We start from the raw sequence: 25,587 nt of genomic DNA, 5'->3' as shown, positions 1-25,587 counted from the left end.
TTCGATGTAGTAGAATTGAATAAATTTAGACGATGATATTGATACATATTTTTGATAAAATAATCTGGCATCGCTGCTCAGGAGTTCCTACTCCAGGAGTTTCTTCTGGTGTTCCTCCAAGAATTCAATGTGGGAATCCACAAGAAGCTTCTTCTTGGATTGGTCCAAAATTTCTATTAGGATTTTCTTTTTTAGAATTCTCCCGCAGTTCCTTCTGGGAATACTTCAAAAGTGTCTTCTGTAATTTTTTGAGGAATTCTTTCAGAGATTCCTCAACGAGTCTTTCTTGGATTTTTCCATCAGCTCCGTCGACGATTTCTTTACGAACACCTCCTGGTGTTCTTTCTGAGATTCTTCCAAGATTTTTCAAGATTGACCAGAAATTTCTTCTGGGATTTATCAAAAATGTCTAACAAGATGGCCATGTGACGGCATGCGCTGAACAAATCGCATCTTTTTTTGTGACGGTGCTGTCATGGTGGGGAAAAATATAGAACTAGTTGGCAATTTTCCCTAGATTTTTAGATGCATACTACGATTGTTTTTGACAGCTCTTGTTTATTTATCATTTGTTTGTGGAACTCTGGAGAATCGTTTCGTCGCTTGTTTAACGGAGACGCAGCTACTTATTTGGTCTTTAGGCGCACTGATTTCTGCCTACGTAAAGATGACATTACATTTTAGTTTGCTGCTTATACACAATTAATGCTTCCTACATACAAACATACATTTATTTGTTCAACATCACATTTAAGACAAGGCACAATCAACAATAGTACGCCACAATACTCGGTTTGTAACTGCCGCTCTCCATCCTTGGTCGCGCCCAATGCTCGCCAGGACACGCTCCACCTGGTCCGCCCATCGTGCTCTCTGCGCTCCACGCCTTCTTGTGCCAACCGGCTTTGCAGGGTTGTTGTCCGGCATTCTTGCAACATGCCCTGCCCACCGTATCCTTCCGGCTTTAACCACCTTCTGGATGCTGGGTTCGTCGTAAAGTGCAGCGAGCTCAGGGTTCATGCTTCTCCGCCACACACCGTTTTCCTGCACACCGCCGAAGATCGTCATTAGCACGCGTCTCTCGAAAACTCCGAGTGCTTGCAGGTCCTCCTCAAGCATGGCCCATGTCTCGTGTCCGTAGAGAACCACCAGTCTTATTAGCGTTTTGTTCATGGTGCATTTGGTGTGTGGGTGAATCTTTTTCGACCGCAGTTTCTTCTGGAGCCCGTAGTAGGCCCGACTTCCGCTGATGATGCGCCTCCGAATTTCACGCAATTTTACACACCGTCCATCGTTGCTTTAATTAGTCTAGTCGGCTTCCCAGGAAAGCCGTTTTCGTCCATGATTCTCCATAGCTCTGCGTGGTCGATACTGTCGTATGCCGCATTCAAGTCGATAAACAGGGTATGCGTTGGGACCTGGTATTCACGGAATTCCTGGAGGGTTTGCCGTACGGTGAAGATCTGATCCGTTGTTGACCGGCCGTCGATGAAGCCGGCCTAACCCTAAAAGGGATACCTTCATGGCCTCAGTTTCGTCACCTCGCTGAGTGTGTTCCATCAAAGACGAGTTCTGAAAGGCGCCTGGGGTCCAATGGACCCCAGGTATCCCTTTTAGGGTTAATAACTTCCCACGAACTCATTAGTTTTAGGAGAAAGACGACGGAAGATGATCTGGGATAGCACTTTGTAGGCAGCATTCAAAATAGTGATCGCCCTGAAGTTCTCACATTCAAAATGGTCTCCTTTCTTGTGAATGGGGCAGATAACCCCTTCCTTCCACTCCTCCGGTAGCTGTTCGGTTTCCCAGGTCTTGACTATCAGCCGATACAGACAGGTGGCCAACTTTTCTGGGCCCATTTTGATGAGTTCAGCTGCGATACCATCCTTACCAGCTGCTTTGTTGGTTTTGAGCTGGTGAATGGCATCCTTAACTTCCCTCAGCGTGAGAGTTGGTTCATTTCCATTCTCCGCTGCACTGGCGTCGTCGTTTCTTCCGTTGCCGTGGGCTCACGTGCCTACGTTCTCCATGCCGTTCAGGTGCTGATCGAAGTGCTGCTTCCACCTTTCGATCACCTCACGTCCGTCCGTCAAGAGGCCTCCGTCTTTATCCCTGCATATTTCGACTCGCGGCACGAAGCCGTCGCGGGATGCGTTGAGCTTCTGATAGAGCTTCCGTGTTTCTTGGGAACGGCACAGCAGCTCCATTTCTTCACACTTCGCTTCTTCCAGGCGGCTTTTTTTTCCTGAAGGAGGCGGATCTGCTGTTTTCGCTTCTGTTTGTAACGTTCCACGTTTTGTCGGGTCCCTTGCTACAGCATTACCGCCCTCGCTGTGTTCTTTTTAGCATTGGGCAAATCTGGCCGAAACATCGATTTTTGTGAATCGATTCGAATCGGATCAGCAGAATCGATTCACCGATTTAATCGAATGTTTTGAATCGATGTTTTCACATCGATTCGATATTATAAAATATTTCAAAACTATAAGATGATTCGTTTGCTGCATGTAGTTCAAGTTCATGGTTTGTTTTATTTGTCTAAATAATTACAATATCAAAACTTGAGATTGCACTTCGAACATTTCGCGACCCTGATTCAAAAATGGATATAACGTTGAGACACAGCACCCTAAAAAAAATGAAATGTTATATTTTTGAATAAAAAAAAAATCCTGAGATCCTGATATTCCCCAGAACTCATAAAAGTATTCACATATAGTACTGAGATAAATTCCCGCAGACTGCAGGGAGGAATTTCCCCAGAATCTTTAAAGAGACGCCTCCAGAATTCTGAAAGGAGTTCCTCTCGAATTATGAGAGAGATTTTTTTTAGAATGCTGAAAATTATTACAGCAGAATCTTGAGCGACATTATCTAGAAAAGCAGGCAAAACTCTTCCGGTATCTTGGTAGGAATTCTCTCTGAATTCTATTTAGGAATTTCCTATAATCCTCAGAGAGATTACTCCATATCTATGAGACGGATTGTCTCAGAGTCCCGAGAGGAATGCTCCAAGAATCATGTGATAAATTGTCTCAGAATTTTAAGAGAAGCGTCCCCTGGGATTTTCCCAAAATGTTACAGAATCCTAAGATGGATTATCTCAGAATCCTGAATAGGATTATGCCAGAATCCTAAGATGAAATCTCCCAGAATCCTAATAGGTATTCCAAGAGCAGTTCTTCCACATTCTTGAGATAAATTCATCTAGATCACTGAGAGAGAATCTCACAAAAAAATATTTTCGGAATTCTAAGATGAATTTTCCAAGAAACTTAACAGAAATGACCCAGAAAACCCTAAGAAGGATAAGTCCAGAATCCTGAGAAAGGTTCCCTCGCTCAAAGTACTGGGCGGGATTGCCAAAGAAACATGAGATATACTCTCACTGAATTTTGGGAGATAGCGATTCCCCCAGAATTCTGAGAAGAATCCCTGTAGAATCCTTTTAAGTATCCTTTTTAATTCTCCTAAAATTCTGCGTAGAATCTTTTGGGATGCTGAGAATAATTTTGACAGAATCTTGAAAGGCATTCCCCAGAATTCTAAACCTAAGAAGAATTTTTCCGAAAATCTGATAAGGATTCTTCCTGGAAGGGATTGCGAAAACTTCTAGAATGGACTTCCCCAGCATCTTGAGAAGGATTCTCTGGAATTTTGAGAGGAACAGGAAAACAGGAAAATTACCGCAGATTCCTGAAAGACATTCCCCAGAATCTTTGAAAGGACTCCCCTAAACGCCAGAGAACAGAATTCTACTGGAATTCTCGTAGAATTCTGAGAAGGGTTTCTCCCAAACCCTAAGATATTTCACAAAATCTATGCGAGAGATTCTCTTAAATCCAAATTTCCAAAATCTTAGAATCCAGAGATTCCCTAAAATTCTGACAGGTATTCCCATATTACGACGCCGGGGCCCGTGGCGTAGTTGGTCACACGTTCGCTTCATATGCGGATGGTCATGGGTTTGATCCCCAGCCCCGGCACTTGCAATTTTTCGTCAGTTGCTTTTCCCCCGAGAGCAACTGGCACTGACCCTCTTCTGAGCCCCATGGCTCAAACGGACCCGGATATCTGGACATCGGCGAACTGCTACTCATAATGGAACAACGGCCATCCATCATCGGTTCTATAACATTTACCCGAAAACCATTTACCCGAATGTAACATATACCCGAATGCCAAGTACCCGAATGCGACATTTAACCGAACGCGACATTTACCCGAATGCGACACTTACCCGAATGCGACACTTACCCGAATGCGACATTTACCCGAATAGTTTATTACTATGCCCAAATTATGATTTTGTGAATAAAGTTCACTTATTTTGTTCAATTTAAAAAGTGCATGTATTATTTTGATTTGAGGATCACAAAAGCATTTTGAATATCAAGTTCCTCAAGAACCCATTTTATCAAATTTTCCCTGAAAAGATCCGCGATAGGAATTCACAGGGCATATGCTTGAATAAAACTCATAACTGCAGCTTACATTTGTTATGTTAACGCTGTTAGCGTTCACTCTAGATATTTACCCTTCTTTGATTCATATGCTGTTCTTTTGATAAGCAAAGAACATTTTATGATTTAAAGAAGGGGAAATCTCTGTTTGTAGTCCAAATGGTCATTAGTTCGAAACGATTAGGAAAAGCCCTTGGAAAATCCACATATCATTAGAAAATAATATTTGACAGAAAAGTTTGCAGATTGTTCACCAAACAGAACATCCCATTGTTAAAAGAAGGAAAAAATCTTAGATGTAGACTTGGAATCCATCACTCAATCATGTTAGAGTGTAATTTAAAAGAACATCATATAACACAAGTTTACAAAATAAAACGAAAGTCGTGAACTTCTGTCAACGACCAAAATTTTTGAAGCACAATTTAGTGCTGATTTCGAAATCGACATTCAAAAAATTTTAAGTAGAACAGTTTTTGAATTTTAGCTGAATATCGAGTTTTGCAACTTTTCAAAATATGTAATTTACTAAAATTCAAATATATTGCGTTTTGTTCAACCAATTTTAAATCTTTTTCCATAAATTAATAGCTAAATATAGTACCATTTGCGTCAGATTAATAAAATTCAAGATATTGGCGAGTTTAAGGGACGATCTCCTTAAATTTTAGCAAAATACCCACATTTTTTGAAAAATGTGTTTTTTTTAATAAGAAAAAAAACAATTTAAAAATTCTTTCTCAACGTTTATTTGACATATCATATGTAGGCGAGTTACAGTAAAAATTTCAGCTCAATCAGAGCATTGATTACGGAGAATGAGATGTTTGAAGTGAGCGACTTTACTTGAAAATAGAACAAAAATCGATTTCAAATCATCAACCTTGTATGGAAGGTCGAAAAAAAAATCCGTTCTACTGTAATTTTTTTCATTCGTGTTTTCGAACTCAGGGCATGATTCTACACCAAAAATGATCATCACCTTACCGAGTTCAAAAATGCTGTAAACTAGTGTAATCGAAACAAGGACAATAATTATATGCATCCCAACTAACAATGGTAGCTGAATAACAGCTTATTCAATCAAAATTTCAAAGATTAAGCTTATGAATGGCTTATTCTTCTATTGTACAGCAACGATGTTTGTTGTGCAGTTAGTAGTGCGAACGCAAACAAAATATGCAGCAGTGCAACTCGAAAGAACAGCCTTTGAAGAGAAGAAGGGAAAATCTCCGAAAAATAGGTAATAGTTTGGCCACCAAACAACACAGTGATACTATTACTGTTAAAGAAACTCTACCCCCTTACCCCGAATGCCGTCATAACCTCGAATAGGACATTATTCCAAAAGCCATTTCCCCGAATGGGTCATCACCCCGATAGTAAGTATAATAGTTCCCTAAAGGATGTAGGTAGAAAGATGGAGTCACGGGTCTCCTATGGAGTTAGTAGTTCGTCCGCAACAAATTAAATAACATTTCAACTCCAACTCGAAAAAGTAGCCTCTTATGAAAAGAATGAATACATTCTATGGATAAATTACCAGTTTAGTCAGTACCAGCCATGGTACCAGCTGACCAACTCATCAACAGTTCACGGGTGGACAATGTAAATTCGAAAGAACAGCCTATTTTAAAAAGAAGGCAAATTTTAGAAGATGTGGATAATACTTGCGGTATAACTGCCAGTTTGTAACCGTGTATATAAATAGCTAATTTTGCATTTTTTGGGCGACCTCCTCACTGATTCGGATTGGCGTTCGGGCTAATTGGATGGAGCCGCAAAATAACAGAATATGTATCAACTTAAATTTTTTGATAAAAATAGCATTGTGACAGCCAGTTAGTCCTGTGCCAGAGTGCTTGATGATCACTCAGTCTGATGATTATTAGGTCTAACCAAAGCCTGCTATATGATACCGGGCCATAACATATTTATTATTGACAAATCATATGGGGATCAAGTACACATTTTTTTATTTTTCGGGTAAGTGTCGCATTCGGGTAAATGTCGTATTCGGGTAAATGTCGCATTCGGGTAAATGTCGCATTCGGGTATTTGTCGTATTCGGGTATTTGTCGCATTCGGGTAAATGACGTTCGGGTAAATGTCCTTCGGGTAAATGTCTTTCGGGTAAATGGTTTTCGGGTAAATGTTATAGAACCTCCATCATCATCCTTGGGCTCATCATTCTACTAGGTATAAAGTAGAAAAAGTGAAAGCAGCAGAAAGGCAAACCAGTTCGATAAAGTAGAATAGAATCTAGGCGCTGTACAAAATGTAAGTGCAGCTGTCAATTGAAATTGCTCACGTAGTACCCTAGTGGACAATAGAGCTGTAAATTAGTTTAAGTGATTAAGAATAAAAAAAATAATTCCCATATTACACTGCTTAGAAAAAATCCTCCAGAATTTTAATTGGGATTCTTTTACAACTGTGAAAGTTCCTCTCAAATTCTGAGTGATTCTTTCAATATGCTGAAAATTATCACACCAGCATCCTGAGAGACCTTGTTCTAGAAAAAGATATAAATACCCTTGCAATAGGAATGCTCTTTGAATTCTATTTAGGATTGCCCTGGAATCCTGGGAGAGATTATTCGAGTTTTCTGAGATGAATTCTCTCAGAATCTTTTATAGGAATTCTTCCAGAATCCTGAGGGATTTCCCCAGATTCCCGAGATGGATTATCTCTGAACCCTGTGACAGATTACCTCAGAACTATGACAAAAGTTTTTCCTCTGGATTCTCCCAGAATGCTTAGTTGGATATCCTCAAAACTCCCTGGCGGGTTCTTGCAGAATCCTGAGAGGGATTCTCATAGAATACTGAGAAAAATTCTCCTGCAGTATTCAAAAAAATCCCATTAGAATCATGAAATAGATTGCTCCAGAACCCTGAGAGGGATCCTCTACATTATTCAGAGAAAATCATCTAAAATCCTAAAAAAAATGTTTGGAATCCAGAGATGGACTTACCTAGAATCCTGAGAAGGGCGCACTAGAACACTGAAAGGGACTCTATAGATCATAAGGGGGATTCCTATAGAATCGTAAGAAAGATTCACTTGGACTCCTGGGAGGGATTGCTCAAGAAACCTGAGATATACAGTTATGGACATCCCTAAGCTCTACCCACGATCTACGGTCTCTACCATCGTGGACTAGATGCTGACCAGGCACTTAGCAAACCGCCATGAACACCAACACTTGGCGACAACGAACTTTGGACGACGAGCATACAGTTGCTGACAACGCAGTCAGCAATCCACCATGAGGACCGACCGTTGGCAACATCGAAGCCCCGAGCGACGCGTGTCAATGCCCCTGGAACGGCAACGGTCACCAATACTTCGATCGACGCAATCCAGGCCAACATCATCCGATGGCCTTTCGCTGATGCCAGCAAGATTCTCATCGAGCCCCACCGGAGGACGCAGGTGCGCCCTCAGCCCAGGTGGTCGAGGCCAGTCAGTCGGTAGGAAACCTTGAGTGCGAGCAGTTAGAAGTTCTAAGTGAAGTCTGATAGAAAAGTGTGGCCTTCAGCCGTAGGAAAGACTTATGTAGCAAGTGAAAAATGAATGATTAATAAAATTCGGGACTTAGTGTTCATAAGTGAAGAAAAAGATTTCTTTTTAAAAAGTCAGATGTGAAGTCCCGTACATTTGTATACAGGTTTGCCTCAATCTAGTGGACCATAAATTATATAGACCCTTGATTTTATGTACATTTTTTAATGGTTAAATTCTACAGTGCATTCTAAAAAAAGTAATTTAATGTTTTTGAATCGAAAGAAAAAATCAAATGTGAAAAATCGATTCGGTCGATTTCGTGGGGCTTCAACATCGATTCAAAAAATCGATTAATCGGAACAAAAACATCGATGTTGCGAACATCGATTCAAAATTGCCCAACGCTAGTTCTTTTCCTCCAAAACCGTTCTGCACACTTCGTCGAACCATTCGTTCCGTCGATTCCGTTTCACGTACCCGATGGTGCTCTCGGCTGCGTCGTTGATGGCTGCTTTCATCGCAGTCTCTAGACTTCTAGAGGGGCCACATCGAGCTCGCCCTCGTCTAGCAACGCGGCCTCGAGATTATGGGCGTATGCTGAGGCGACATCCGGATGTTTCAGTCGCTCTAGGTTGTACCGTGGCGGTCGCCGGTACCGTATATTATTGATGACGGAGAGTTTTGGGCGCAGTTTGACCATCACCAGATAGTGGTCGAAGTCGATGTTGGCACCACGATAAGTCCTGACGTCGATAATGTCAGAGAAGTGTCGTCCGTCAATCAGAACGTGGTCGATTTGAGATTCCGTCTGCTGTGGTGATCTTCAGATGTAACGATAAGGGAGGCGTTGGAAAAAGGTGCTACGTATGGCCAAATTTTTGGAGGCTGCGAAATCAATGAGTCGTTGGCCGTTTTCGTTTGTCTGCTGGTGGGCGCTGAACAATCGTCGGTCTGAATTCCTTCTCCTGGCTTACCTGAGCGTTCAAATCTCCTATGATGATCTTGACGTCGTGGCTTGGGCAGCGATCGTACTCGCGTTTGAGCTGCGCGTAAAATGCGTCCTTGGCATCATCAGTGGTTCCGGAGTGTGGGCTGTGCACGTTAATTATGCTGAAGTTGAAGAATCGGCCCTTGATCCTCAACCGGCACATTCTTTCGCCTATCACTATAAAATCCAAGAAAAAATCACTATAAAAGCTGTTCCAAGCTCGCGTGTGTTGCCACAACTCTGGTAGATGGTATGTATGATTACCTCTAAAAGTTCGCACCATAAATCCTGTCCAACACACCTCCTGCAGCGCTACGATGCCGAACCTGCGATCCTTCAGTAGATCGGCGATATACAGGTGCTCCCAATGAAGTTGAGAGATCGGCAGTTCTACGTACCGTGTTTCCAATTGCAAGTCCTTTTTGTTCGCTCAGGTCGTTGCCGTTGGTCTCGGTTCGTATTATTCTGTTGCTGATTTTCCAATGTGCAATGATGCTTTACGGCCTGACACCATCCCCCTACTTTCCGGAGGACCATAGTGCACAGTTGAGCTTAGAGTCCTTCCCTGGCACTCGGACGTTGATCAGTCGCCCCTAAATTGGGAATCAGACGCTGTTGTGAGCCGCTCCTCCTGGAGAACAGATGCTCAGGTTTGCCGAAGCAACCCCCCTCCCGTTCCCTGTCAGCCTACGACCAAAGTTCCCACCGGGGTTGGATATCCGATCTTCCCTAAGGTTACTCATAGTTTACGGCTGGTATCACGAAGAGGTAGGGATAGGAGTTGCTGGGCAGAGGCTAGTGGATCACAATGGGATCTGAATTGCGCAGCATACCCAGCCTTTACCGTGCCATGCTCTACATAAATGTTTTGAAGGTCTGGGAATCTGCACGTAATTACTCAACAAACATGCAAAGGGGTATCGCGAATTCCCTTTCCATCCTTCTCTTTCTCGTGCCCGTTCAGGAGAGTTCACAACTTTCGTTTTATTTTGTAAACTAGTGTAATCAATACATCTGTCTATTGATGAAACTCAGAAAGATTTCTGCTTGATTCAAACTGTAATCAATGAAATCAGCCCAAAGTTGCTGGAGGTCTTGCCTATCAAAAGACGTAATACGCAGTCATACTGCAAATCTTAACAAGAACAAGTTTTCGTTTGAGCTGCTGCACCGCTTATAGCCCTCCGTCAAAACGTCCCGTTTTATTGTGAATTTGCATCGTATATTGCAGTGCTTCCCAAACTGTGCGCCGCGGCGCCCTGGTGCGCCGTGGACCTTTCCCAGGTGCGCCGCAGGATTTTGGCTTTTGTGACGAAACGAAAAAAAAACTAACTCTTTAAGGTAATTGATCCGATCATGGAGGAGTTAAGCACTGGGTTCATGTTTAAACCACAATTGTATCGCCCCAAGCAAACTTTTTACATGGATTGAATTGAAAACAATGAAATCTATTTTTTATCTACGTGGACATAACGGAATTTTGCCACTTTGAGGTTGTTATGAGCATTTTATTCGTTTTTATCTGAAAGAACATTGTGTTCCTAATGTTGCGGTATTTGTTCCTATTGTTGCGGTATCCCATTGAAATCATATGGGATACCGCAACATTAGGAACACTACCGCAACAATAGGAACACAGCAGCAAACACATTAAGGAAAATATTTTTTAAAAATAGGTTTTAGGGCAAATCTTAAGCAAACAAGTGGTGCGATCTCATAATTTAGGCACAATACATCTATCAAAAATACCTTTTGGTAACATTTCAGTCGAGAAAGTGCTCAATTGTCATTACCGCAACATTAGGTACTACCACAACGATTGGAACAATTACCCTATTTGTATTGCGGAACACCTTTAATTTTTTTTATCTTATTAGTAAAACTAGTATCGCTCACATTTTTTTAAATCTTTCCTGACTGTTCGATTGTTCCATAGGATTTCTGGTATCCTTTTTTTAAACATATCAATTGAAACCACATTTTAAAATTTCAAGTTTTTGAAATTGTTTTTGGAATTCTTAAACTTCAGCACAGCTTTTGATTTTACTATAACTTGCCCAGAGATTTTAATTTCAAGAACATTATTTACGTTCTTTTCAGAATAATTACAAGGTCTTCGGAACAGCTTAGCGGCATGCAAGTTTGCCGATCTGGTAGTGTGAAGAGCTAGCTTTGACCTTTTTCAACCGGACTGTTTCATCAGTATTGCCGCAACCTCGCTGAACTCGAATAAGTTTGTTATGCTCGGTTTCATCAATGGGGTTATAAATGGCCAATCCAGGCCCAAAGGGTTAAGTTAAAATTTATGAAAATAAATTCAATCAAAGCCCACCTGGCAGGTCTTTACAATCTCTTCATGTGTCCCAGTTTGCCGAAATTTTCAAAAAAAAAAGTGTTGCTTTGTCATTTCCGCAAAAATTTAAAGCTTTGGTCAAGTTCTGTGTAGTCATTTTGATTCAATAAGAATTCTTTAATTATTGCAAACGCTTTAGAATTTTTGGCTGAATTGTTGAAATTCAGCAGCTTGTTTTACCTTTACATCTGAGTTTCTTCTTATTTTTAAAACTTCTATGATGAAATTAACATGATTTTTGAAATCTTACAAATATTTAAACCATCTTTGAGAAAAATTAAAAAAAAAATAGTTAGTTTTCCAATTATTGATTTCTGAAAACATGATATAAGAGAAGTGTTTCACGATTTTGTCCTGCACACTGTAAAGTGAAAGTTGCCCAAAATTTAAAAAAAACTTTGTTAAAAACTGGTGCGCCGCGAAATTTTTGAAAATGTCAAAGGGCGCCGCGATAGCAAAAAGTTTGGGAACCTCTGGTATATTGTTAAAAGCAAAACCGTTACGTGGATTACCCGGTGACTAAACTTTCTCCGTGGAAAAAAATACCGAAAATCAGCAAATTTGGAGCATTTCAGAATGAAAACCAATTCGTCGGATTGTGATGCAAATGTTTTTTGCAAAGAATGTGAGCTGTGTATTGCTACGGAATTGCGAATGTATATAAAGTGTGCTGGACCGTGTGGAATGAGCTATCATATCTCATGTGCTGGTCTAAGTAGTGAGCATCTACGATCTCAATCTCACGGATTCGTATGGTTGTGTTGTGAATGTACGCCTGCCTTCAATGACTGGAGAAGTGCGAAGCCAAAGTCACAACTCCCGGTTGATGCTAAGTCGATGGATTTTGAAATATCTCTACTACAACGTCAAGTTTCCACAATCATGGATACGCTGGACCGAATCATACCTAACGACACTTATAATAGTGCAAGTCCACTTCATTCCACACCGGTCGAAGCAGCTGAAGTAATGAGTGGCACAAATATGCGCTATGAAAGTGAACGGAATGAGAACAGTGAGACACCGGAGACAACTGATGATTGCTTTTCGTTGCTGCTGTCGAACATCGACGTAAATACAACCGAAAGTGATATAGAAGTTATGGTACGCAGATGTGTTGGTGCTCCCGTTGGCGACCCTGTATGCGTGATGAAGCTAATACCAAAACGTATTCACTACAAGCTGCTCGATTACATTTCATATAAAGTTGTTTTGAAGCGGAGGTGGAAAGAAATAGCTATGTGTGCATCAACCTGGCCCCTTGGAATTAAATTTCGAGAATTCGTTTGACGCTCTGACAACCCTTGGAAGCCCTAATGATGTAATGCGCGCTAAGGGGCTGTCCATAAACCACGTGGTCATGAGGGGGGGGGGGGGTGTCGGCCGTTGACCATTTTGTATGGACAAATAAAAAAAATGTATGGACTAATGACCACGGGGGGGGGGGGGGTTGAAAAGTCCCGAAAAAATGACCACGTGGTTTATGGACAGCCCCTAACAGCTTATTTTAGATAATTGATAGTGATGATGTTTGGTCTGTTTTTTTTTTGTATCGTTTGTTTGTTGATGATGTTAATCCGAACCGTGTTAGATTGTTAATGTTATGATGCTATGTAAACGTTTTATGAATGTATGAGAGTTATTTTAATTGAAGTTTTCATTACTTATATAAGCTAAATATCAGTCTGTACAACCATTGTGTTGAAGATGTTGTAAATAAATAAATCTGTTGTAGCAAAAAATGTGAACTCTGTTTCAATTATGCACACACTGATAGCATATTTGTATAATAGAATTCTACATAATCCCACCAAAGGATATGTAGCAGCATGAAATCACATGCCTTTATCGAGATCATCACCATATCAGCACCCCCAGTTGAAGTTATCGTATCCCGCTTCAGGATGGTATAGTGTTGAAAACAGATTTTCAGAACATATCTGATTAAGTGAAGGCGAAGGCACTCGTACTCCGCCGGATTCGGATAAGGGTTGGTGCTTAACACGGCAGCAAAGCGGCGAAATGTGTGTGTGGGATATGTTTGAACAAGCTGCTTCCACTCGCAGCGCTCGCTCGCTCGGTCAATCCATGTTCGGCGCAATGTGGAATTCAATTTAGCATATTTAGCTGGAGTACAACACGAGCCAGCAAATGAATCCGCTTTTCGGGTTCGACCACTTTTCGGGTATCATTTGCCACTCTACTTAATATATCCGATTTAAATGTAGCATATTTTGAGTGAGCTGGAAGCTCATCTATTGCATACATTACCAGCGTCGATGGATACATGTGTCTCGGTTAAAATTTGAGTGCCATTAGGAACGTATGCTTCCCTATTTCTAGGAAGAGAATTAATCTTATTAAAACCTTTTTGAATGAGAGCAGAATATGAACGAGCCGAGGTTTGAACATCGCTACATTTTCTTCTTACACGCAGAAAAATATTTTGTAAACACAATTAAATTCTAGTTCAAATCAACCGATTTTTCAGTTTGTTATAGCGACAAACTGATTTCTAGTTTAAACTGAACTGTTCCATTGTTTGATAATACAAATATTTTCATTTGTCGAAATTTTTAACAGTTTGTTAAAACAAACAGAGACTTGGCAGATTCAACATAAAATAACAGATTGTTTTAAACGACTGCACTTTTGCCACTAACAAAGCCGGGAAGTGATTGTGTTGGTGACGGCAGCTCCTGCGGCAGCTCGGAAATCTATTTTTAGACACTCGACAAGCGGATGGAAGCGAGAACGAATGAAAAAGCAAAGCAAAGCAAAGCAAAGATAACCGTACACATCGTAGTTGCTACTCCGTGATAGACCAGAACAATCGAAGTTGCACAGAGAGTCAATGAATGTGAAAGCTTGGGACTAGCTAACCATTCTCAATGTGCACAATTCGAGAGTTCAGCTATTTAAAGTCAATAACGGCGCTGGCCACGTCCTTACGGTCATCAGGAAAGGGAAGGAATGTTAGTTCGACAACCGTTGCTACTAGAAACCGTGGAATCCACAGCATCCCCACAGTTGTCACGGGAAGGAATGGTGGTTAGTAGGGTAGGGTAAGGTGTGGATCTAGGAGCCACCTCTGTTAGGTGATATGATCCACTAGTTATATGGAAATACACGTCGCGGTCTTCATCACGATTATGATTTATTTGATCACGATGACCACTGATCCCGGATTTCGTGCTCGCGTATCCATCGCCCTACCGTGGAAACCGACTGATCTACGATTATTGTAGCGCGATTCTGAACCCGGATTTTTCACTCGCACTTCCATCACTCTTACCTGAAAATTGTCAGCCATTCGAAAATTCTCAAGCTAATCGGAAGCGAGAACGAATGAAAAAAGGCAAAAAATCAAATTCGACCAACTTTTTTTTGGATGCAGTTTTGAGTACCTGCGCGTTATCCATCACGGCCAAAACTGCACTTGGAAGTTGGAGTGATGGATTTGCTACACTTTCTTCGTTGTGGCGATGTTGGGGTAAGAATTTTGAAGATGTGTGAGTGCTTCCGGGCCATGTTTATGGTCCCCATTTTGTTGAAACAAATGCAGATTTTAACGTTATATAGAATGATGGGAATTGGTTGTTTTGATCGATAAACTCTAAGTAAGAACAAAGAAATATAACTTTGGAATAAGTAAATGCTCAGTTTGAAAATCAACCATGCGTTTTATTGTTTTAAATAAGCCTCATTTTTCTGCGTGTAGCATACCGTTCTACGAATGAGTACTTCGGCAGCCATTATCATAGAAGGAAATTTCTATTACATATTAATTTGACCCATACCGGGCACTGAACCTTCAGCCTGGTCTTGCTGAAAAGCTGTACGTTTATGTATATGTGTTCGACGACATGAGTTTTTGAATGTACTTACAAACTAAAAATCAATCAACTCTTGTCAGCTATTTGACCTTTCAACCCGGTCAATTGTCATCGGCATTATCGTTTATTGACTCCATAAAAAAACTGCAAACGAGGCAAGCATTTTCCCGACATCTCAGAGTCTCAAGTCCCTTGTCGTATCATGTGAGCTTTATTATTTCTGATGTGTCGGTAAGTAAACCTTTTCAGAGCTACCAGTAAACGTCATGTCCGCTTCCCGCGGAGGAGACGAGAAGAAGGCAAGTCAAAAACCGAAAAAGCGATTCCCTCTTTTGATGATGATGTATTGTACGAAGATTCGTTTTGTGCATTCTCGTATCAAGCCCCGAAAGGGAAAGCAATACGCACGCACACGGAGGACTGCGTCAGCCCAGTCAGTCAGTCAGCCTTCTGAGGAGGTCCTCGCTCCTTCGGTAGTACATTCCAGGCACATCGTCGTAATAAAATCATTTATTATCCGAAGCAGTCATACGACTGCGACGACAACGACGACGATGATGGACGGTGTGGTCATGACGGATGTCTACCGTAGTTGGTTGTGAGGACGTCTCCTGCGGGGAAAAGTGAAGTCGTGGGAGGTAATGGTTTCGGTAGTAATACTACTTCGAACGTGTGGCAGTCTGGGAAGTCAAACCAAACATTTTGTGCCACAAAAGTAATCCGATTCCTTGGCAGCCAGCGGTGATATGCAGAGGGGCTTCGTTTTGCGCCCCGCATTCGGATCGTGCGTGGGTTTCTAACACGTCGAATCGTTTTCCGTCGATTTAATTCCAACGGTGCGGAAGAAACCGGACGAAGTAAGGAGGATCTGGGTATGTGTTTGATTCATTTTTCGTGAATCCCAGTCGGTGAGTATGGAAGGCAGCGAATGCATATCAATAAGGACTCATAAAAGCGAGGGACCCAGCAGCGCCAGCGTGTGATAACATCAGCAATTTATTTTCAAAGGCTTCTGCGAGAATGGATCGGTTCGATGTACGGGGATTGAATTTAAGCCCAGTTGGGTACGTAAAGGGTTCTGATTTTTATGACTCAATGAAATGCCATGCTGGTCGACCTGTTGGAAAGACCTTGAACGTACGTTTTCAGGCCAAGTCAAATGCAAAGGCTTTGAAACACACGATTATTTTGTTACGTGAAGATATCAATAACCTTGGAGTACCATGTCAAGGTGCCAGGTTTAGTGCTAATGACGGTATTTCATGAAATCATATTCTGCACGACTTTTCCATGTGTTTATTTTTCCTTTCTCGTACATCAAAGTGTATTGAAAGGCTGTATGTTCATTCAAAAAACGAATTTTCGATAGAAGGCTCGGAGGATCAAGTCACGTATTACATTCAACTCAATTCGACGAATTGAGGTGATGTCTGTATGTGTATGTGTATGAGTGTGCGTGAATGTGTCTGTGTACAAAAAGTCACCATTGGACTCACCAACTTTTAAGGCACTTCCCATGGGTCGATTTCATGGATTTTAGCATGAATCGAACCGGAATTTTACTGAATTGTTGCTATTAAGATCTAGATGTCGGGGCCCGTAGCGTAGTGGCTACACGTTCACTTCCAAAGTGCATGGTCATGAGTTCGATCCCAGCCCCGGCACTTGCATTTTTTCGTCAGTTGCTCTTCCCACCGAGAGTGGCTGGCACCTAACCCTCTTCAGAGCATATGCTCCAACAGACCCGGAAACCTGGATATCGGCTAACTAACTCATAATTATGAATCGGACTGGAATTGAAATCCTCGTGCTCATCATTCTACCATGGACAGGGTAGAAAAGTGACAGCAGCGCAAAGGAAACCAGTTCGATATAGTATAATAAGAATAGAATACGCTAGGGCGCTGTACAAAGTGTAAGTGCAGCTGCCAATTGAAATCGCTCACGCAGTGCCCTAGTGGACAAAAAGAGCTGTAAATTAGGTTAAGTGATTGAAGAATAAAAAGAAGATCTAGATCAGTTGTGGCGTTTCGGACTAATGGTTGTCTTAGTGTTCTGGACCAGCACCGGCGGAACTGAGCATTATATATAACTGAACCAAACGCCATCATGCGACACATCAGATTGCCTTAAGCATCCTAAATGTTGGCCTAAAATCAAAGATGGCGTCCCAAAATTCACGATGGCGGTTTCAAAATTGGCTATCAAAAATTTCAAGGATTGTGGCCCAAAATTTAAGATAGTGGCAGTTTTAATAAGTGTAAGACTCGAAAACCATGTAATATGGGTAAATTTTGTATGTAGAACATGTTCGATTGATTCGAAAAACCTTTCAGGGCTTCTTCATGGAATGTCTCCAGGAAATTCTTCAGAAGTTCTTTTACGATTTTGTTTAATAATTCCAGCAGATATGCTTCCAGAGATTTCTGCACACATTCATAAAGATATTCCTTCATGAGTTCCTCCGGATATTTCTCCATGCTTTCAGAAATTTCTTCCGGATTTCTTCCTGGAATTTTTACTAGGATTCATTATAAAATTCAGAAATTTGTTAAGAATCAAGGAAGTTCTACATAAATTCCTTTGGAAATTTCTCATAAATCACTATAGGAATCTTTAAGCTTTAGACTTTCTCCAGACATTCTTTCAGGGTTTCTTTGAAAAATACATTCACGTTTCTAAGCAAATTCTTACATAAAATCCTCAATGATTTTTGGTAAGAGATTTCCCTAGGACTTTTTTTTTCAAATTATTATTGATAAACTCTCAGGAGTTGCATCAAAGGTCTCTGAGAAGAAGTTGCCAGAAATTTCTTTAGCAACTCTTTCTTGAATTCCTTCAGGAATTCCTTCTTTCACATTATCCTCCAGAGATTCATTTAAAAATATCTCCAGAGATTTCTACAGGAATTAGATAGACAATTTCATCTAAAGTTCCTCTAATGATTCTTTCAGAAATTCTTCCATGGATTCCATCTATAGATTACTCTTCCTTCAGAAATGTCACTAAGGACTCCTCCTTGAGAAGTTCACAGAATTGTTCATGAATATCATCAAGAAATTATCTCAGGAATTTTTCCATTGATTTTATTTTTTAAATTATCAAAATTTTCAGAGAATTTTCAACGATTTCTTAAAAAATCTTCCAAGGGTTCCTTTAGGAATCCCTTTTAAAATTTCGTTGGGGGTTACCAAAGAAATGTATGCAGGTTTCTTTTTGAAATTTCTGCTGCGGCTCCTGCAGAAATATAACCTGGAATTCCTTTTGAGATTCTTGTTGGAATTCTTTCAGATATATCTACTTAGAGCTTTACAGAAGTATTTTATGATATTACATAAAAATATTGAAGTAATTCTTCCAGGGTAACCTGAAGAAAACGGTGGAAGGCGCAGTGCGAAGAGGGTATTCAAGGGACAAAATAGAGAGCATCTCCTGAGCGGACTTTGACTCTATCGTGCTTGCCGTGGACTCAATGATACATGAGGTGTGATTCGTCGGCTCCATTCCGAAAGGCCTAGTCTGCATTCTCGGGGTAAATTCGGATCCTGCGACAAATGCTGCTCCACACTGGATGAACCAGAGAGTTTCTCCAGCGCATGCTCTGGGTACTTCACGGTTTCTACTGCCACAATCTCCGAGCAAGTCCACACTCTACATGACGTAACTGCTTAAAACTGGTTGGGGACTGATTGATGTGCTTCTTCGGAGCAGGCTCCGAGCAGTGTCGATGATCCACACTTCACGGTGCAGCCAGAGTGCTCCATCCAAGCCAACTCCGACTTGCGATGGTTGTGGATACTGACCGGTTTGCTGTCTGATCGTACTTCATGAAACGACGGTTCTACTCTAGACGAGTCGAAGAGCTCATTGAAACCATACTGCGGTTGGTGGGGAATACGCGTTCTTCCTGAAGGTCGCCAATTCTCTCTGGCTGGTTGGATTACCTGGACGGGTATCGCAGTGCCACTGCACACAGAACCGGCTGGATAGTTTCTTCGGTGTGGTTCAAAAATCGTTTTTGCTCCAAACCGCTTATTCGATTCGTAACCAGATTCTAAGCCTTCTCCGTAAAATTGAGCTGATTTGGTTGAAAATTGAGAGTGCACAAGCCCTTCAAAGTTTGTATGGAAATTACTATGGGAAAACCGCGTTTTTCATTCAATTGACCGCAGCATTTCCTCAAGTGCCAGAGTGTAAGAAGTTGACCCTTGGTACTCCTAGGCTACTCTTTCAGCTACAACTTTGCCGAAGACCACATTCAAATCGGGCGCCTCATTAATTAGTTATCGATTTTTATCCAAATGAAGAAACTTCAACATTGATCGTTCAGATTCCCAGCAGGCAACATTGCTGCACATGGTGCCAATGATAGCTCACAGAAATCGTGACTACTATGTTTAAAGGCAAATTGCAGTGATGCCCATAGAATAGTGTAATCATCATGATCAAAGGTTTTCATTCTGAATAAAAATCGATAACTAATCAATGAGACGTCAGATTGGAATGCGGTATTCGGCAAAGTTGTAGCTGATAGAGTAGCCTAGGAGTACCGGGTCATTCAACACTCTAGGGCACTTGGGGAAATGCTACGGTCAATTGAATGAAAAACAGGGTTTTCCCATAGTAATTCCCATACAAACTTTGAACGGCTTGTGCACTCTCAATTTTCTACCAAATCAGCTCAATTTTTGGGAGCTTAGAATATGGATACGAATCGAATAAGTGGTTTTTGAACCACGCTAATAGCCCATCTCTACTGCATGGTTGGCTAGTACTCGTTGAGTGATGTGCCTCATTCGCACAGAGTGGAATGCTTCTCCTGGATAGTGATCGGTTCATCAATAGGACCAACTCGAACGCTTATTCTGAGTGGACTCCATATTGTTGAGCGTTGGACTGGTCACAGAGCTTCTCCTGAGCAGGCTCTGGTCGCAGCCTGCTGTGGGAGCTTGACAAAACAAGGCGCTCACGCTTACTGAATTGGTACTTACCAGCCAAGCTCGCGGATAGCTGCTCTATCCTTAGCAGCGGTTCGATGTGTGGCGGTCGAAGTTTATCTGCATGCAGCTTTTCCTGTTCCTCGAACCCCTATGCTGAGATGAGGTCCAAAATCTCCTGGTGAAGCTTGGCGTGCTCTTGGTAGTGTATGCCTAACTTCATCTGGTACTATCACAGGAGCGATGATCTCATCTTCAACGAGTTATGGTTTGCCTCCACTAGATTTCCGATGGTGAACCGGATCTTCCGCGTCACCTGTTTACGGAGATGGATGAGCAGGAATGCATGGCGAGTTCCTTAAATTCTGGTGTGCGGTGTCTCATCTTGAATGCTTCACCCGCTTCGAGTCTTCGGCGGTTGTTGATTGGTGGACAAGTCCTCTTTCCAGTGTTCACGCAAGAATTCACCGACAGTGCCGATCTACTTTGACCGGAAATGCTCAAGTGGACGATTAGTATGGGCAAACGCCTCACTGATTGGCGGGAGATCTTTTTCTTGGCGTCTCGATGACTATTAGGAGCGGTTCCGCTTCTACTGATACCTCCTTGATCAGCAGATGCCTTCGTTCTATACCGGTCGTCTCGACCGGTAAGTATCTAGTCTCCTTGTTGACCAGAAAAGGGCTTCGGAGTAACCGACCGCAACGCTAGCTGACCGGTAGAAACTCATCTCCTCTCGGTGGTCTTGACGGCAGCTAGAACAACACCTCCGGTGTCAATCGTCTTCTGATCGGCGGTAATTCCTCTCATCTCGTTGACCAGGGATACACTTCTGCTGGCATCGATGACCTCGGTGATCAGCGGGAAATCTTCTCGTTGGTGTCTTTGTTGGCGGCAAAGATGTTATCCTTGGTACTCGTCGTACTCTGACCAGCAGGATTCCTCGCCTCAATCACATAGGGAGCAACTCACTAATGCCGATCTTCTCGCTGATCGGCGAAAATCATCCAGGAGAAACGGTCTCGTTTCCACTGATCTCTCTTCGACCAGAGATGGCATTTCACCGTAGCGATTCACTGCGGCGTCAGTTTATCGACCACACTGGGGATAGGAACATTTTTCACCACACCAAGAAGCCAGTTTCTCTTGTTTTGGGTGGTAGGTAGACCAAGCGCTAGTGCGTGCTCTTGCTCGTCCGCCTTGGATCGAGTGTGGCTCACTCTTTCGCGCGCATCGCTCTCCGGCGCTCTCCCGTGTTTTCACCCAGCAGTCACCGAATTATCACCATGGTGTCGCCGGGGCGAGAACTCTCCGGTGTTACACCGCAGCGCGCACTCTGGCGCAAAAACCTCACTGGAGCGCGCGCCCGGGTGATTTTTTACACTTTCACCGAAGAGAATTTTAAATCGCTCTCGCCGCACTGTTGTGTGGCCTAGTGCTCAGGGAGCTAAGAGATTTATTTCTAACCACCAAGCTTGCGCGCATCCGAATCGCAGTGGTGGATCCACATATAAGAGAAGGGCTCCTGTTCAGATGCACAGCGTGAGTGGTGTATTTTCTTTTTCTCTTTCCCACACTGAGGATATGGACATCTCTGTCTTCGACCAGCAGAAAACTTCGCCGGGACTCGTCGATTGGTAAAAATCCTTCGATGGGATGGTGTCAGCGTTGGTGCCGATCTTCCACAGATCGCAGGGATTCCAGCGGTGAACCGGGCACTGTAGGCCGGTTCCACTCCATAGGCACTGAATCCGATACGCACAGACCAAATGTTGAGGAGCCGCAGTACCTCAAACGGGATAGCCATTTGAATGCTTATTCACTTCGATTTACACTTTACACTTGACCGTTTATCAGGTCGTACTAAACTATTTTTAGTACGCTGGTCCGGGTCTGCTTTTATAGCTCCCATAATTGTTGCACGACATGAATTTATAGCTTAAAAAGTATAAAGAAAAAAAAACAGTCTAGAAGAAATTTGAACGGATTTCTCAAAATCATTGCAGTTTCTCCAGGAACTCCATCTCCATCTCCATTTACCTTTATGGATTCCTACTTGGGTCTGGAAGATTCCAATAAGGAACCTAGAGGATTTTCGGAAGGACCCTTCGAAGGATTTCTAGAAAAAATTCCTATTTTCAGAATGAACGCCTGGCGGATTCCCAAAAAGAACTCCAGGGGGTTTTCCTGATTGAACTTCTGTAGATTTTGAGAGGGCACTTCTGAAATATTTTTAGAAGCCACTTCTGAAGGAATTTGTTTCGTAGGTTTTCGGCTCTTTTAGTCTTTAAAGCAGCTTAGGTCCGCTTGTTTTTTTTTTCGTTTGTGTCGGCGGATGAAAATTTGATTCCGGTGTTGGTGCTACGCCTTCCGGTATAGATTTGAGTATGTGTGCCGTGATTTTGGTGGAATCTGTGCGCGTGAGAAGATAAAATATAATTTGAAATTGACGAGAAAATGTGCATTATCCAGTGATAACATTCTCTTCCACCCTCGGATATCGATGATCAAAGAGATGAGTTTGGAGTGCAACTGTGTAGAATGCCGTCACAAGCGGGAGTTACGGTTATGTTATAATGAAAAATGTGTAATAAATATGCACATGAGTGCAAAAAGACTAGTTCAAAGAAAATCACAACGGAAAACGGAGTTGTGCGAAGAAAAATTAATAGTAATAAAGTGCATTTCTGGCGCTTGATCTGACGATGTTCAGAGATGATGTGCGACGAAGGTGAAAGCAAATGCACCACGTTGGGTTTGTTTAGAGCTAGGGTTGAAGGATGAATTTTTGAGAAAGCTTCAAAAATGTTGGATTAGATTATCGGTTGAATAGAGGTGAGATCTTTCTGATTTTTTTATTGCAGTTCTTATAATATTTTGTTCATTAAACTTGACCATGCAATTGGGAGAGATCAGTAGTGTTTTTCGTATCAGAGAGCGAGTTTAGGCGCTTAAGCTCAGGCATTAGGGCCAGGACACGGATCAAATACCTGTGTTCCATCCCAGGATTCCAAGCACCAAGGGGTGGCATAAACCTTCTTAGCAACCCACCACTGATATTTCACGCAGTTAGCTTTCAATACAAAACTGAGCGGTTGGTACGAGATGTCCCCGTTTAATGATTTTATTGTATAATCAATAACGCTAATGTATAATCAATAACGACCAGGCCCGCTTTAATGCTCGTAATGCATTTTTGATGTACTGCAAGCATTAATAATGACAAAAAAAAATGGTAGAAGAAGTCGATTATATCATTTTCCAGGATTCTTTCAATGAATGGCTGTGTATGTGTAGACTAGACTAGATTAGACTTTCAGTCTTTAATGCAGCTTAAACAACTATTGCTTCAACATTTCGACGTTTCGACGTATATATCGTCTTCTTCAGGAATTTAGAGGCTTCATTTTGTTGTTAGTGTATGTGTCTTGTTTGATTTGTGACTGTCGGCGTTCTGAGAATGGCGTCCCGCTATGGCCCATGTGTATCACTATGTGCGGCATTCACGGCATTCGGTATATTCTGGCGCATCGCCAGCATCGAAAGCATCCAATAACTTCTGAAGGAAAATTTCTAAATGCCTTTCTGAAAGGAGTTCAGAAGAAGCTCTTGGAGGAATTCATTGATGAATTCAAGAAGGAACCCGTAAGGTATCCCAAAAAGTACTCTTGCAGATGGAATTATTGGAGGAACCCCGAAAAATACTGCGAGAGAAATTCCCGGATGAACTGCAGAAGAACTTGGGATTTTTCGGCTGCACTCTGGTGCGCAATCCCAGAAGGATTTCCTGAATGAATATTTGAGGTATTCCCAGAATCTCAGAAGGATCTCGTATTAAAATCCCGGGGCAACTTTTGGTGGAATCCCAGAAAGAACTTTGAGAAAGAATTCAGCCATATAAGAAATAAAAATTGGTGGGAGTTCGGCTTTGCAGTCTAAAGTTCTCTAGAACGACCGTTTAGGATTCGTCCCTACGTTTCGGCAATTGTTGGTGCCTTCTTCAGGGGAAAAATCATGAATATCGTTCACCGTCTAATGTCTTTGCTAATAGTGTTGTCGTGTTATGTTGTGGTAGGTTGTACATATGATTCGTTTTTGTGTTAAATTTATCCATTTACTAAATATAATAACTGTTTTAATTTTTGCACTTTTGGATGGAGTAGCTATTTTCTTTAGCTGTAGGGTTACCAAAGACATTAGACGGTGAACGATATTCATGATTTTTCCCCTGAAGAAGGCACCAACAATTGCCGAAACGTAGGGACGATTCCTAAACGGTCGTTCTAGAGAACTTTAGACTGCAAAGCCGAACTCCCACCAATCGTTACATCCAAACAGTCGAACCCTCGAACATCCAAAATAAGAAATAAAAGATTCACAGATGAACAAACACTGAGGCGACAAACAGATAATCGCATTATTTTGAGAAATCCTTCCATCCTAAAAACGTCATATTATATTGAACACCCCACAAATAAGATCTAACCGACAACTATGTTTGAATTATCCCTTCCACAAAAGTGTCCTTCACATTTCCATCCCGTAACTAATCCAACTCAATCTGGAAAACTATTCATCCTTCCAACAAGATTCATGTTTCGGTTAACTCGTCCGGCTGGCAACAGACCTTTAGGCCGGTAAAACCGGCTCGTATTCGTGCTCGGCAACCAACAAATGAGGTACTGCCACCGCTTAGCTTCTGGGGTTTATTTCGAATTTAACAAATTTCCATTTAAATGAATTTACACGAGTATGTATCAAGCCCCTAATTTCGGCAGCTAATCTGGCGTAAACTGTGTGTGTGTGTGTGCTGTAGTATTGTGCGGCAACTGCTTCCCATCTCTCGGCGGAGAAATAACTCATCAGTGTGAACCCCGGGCTGAAGCGAGGCGAGTCTGGTCCTTTGGGCACGGAATCCAGTTTAAATCTTCCCAAACTCTACGTTCCACCACAGTCACTTGCTCGCACTGAATCTCCAGCTAAGCAGACAGTCGTGTTGCGGAAACTCTTAATCCTTTCTTCCCACACACACACACATAACACGTAACACTGTTTATGGGTGGAAGTACATACAGCAACGCCAACCAACCCGGAAAGGGTCCAAAGAATCCTCGATTCACTTAGCTCGCCGGTTAGTTCGGTTGGTTTCTGCGATGGATGAGAAATTAGATTTCCAGTTTGCTATCTCAGCACATTCTCTACAGCACGGGCGTTTGGCTTGGACTACACGTGGTGGCGGCGAGTAAAGTTACACTTGCTCACCGAGAACCATACCGGAGAATTATCCAGGCAAGGTTAGCTGTAGCAGTAGCAGCAGCTGGTTGAAGGTGGAAAATAATTCATTTTCATCAAGTCGAAGCCACATTTCACGGATGAGGTTTCAGGGGAGAAGCTTCCTATGTGGCTTGTAGCAACTCGACTGCGGTGAATATGTGTAGAATTTCGAAAGAGTCAAGTGAACAGGGGGTGAACCAGTGGAGAAGCATTTCTCCAAACTGAT

This window comes from Aedes albopictus, chromosome 2 (assembly GCF_035046485.1).
Source record: "Aedes albopictus strain Foshan chromosome 2, AalbF5, whole genome shotgun sequence".
In the NCBI taxonomy this organism is placed as follows: domain Eukaryota; kingdom Metazoa; phylum Arthropoda; class Insecta; order Diptera; family Culicidae; genus Aedes; species Aedes albopictus.
Note: the sequence above shows the minus strand (reverse complement) of the source record.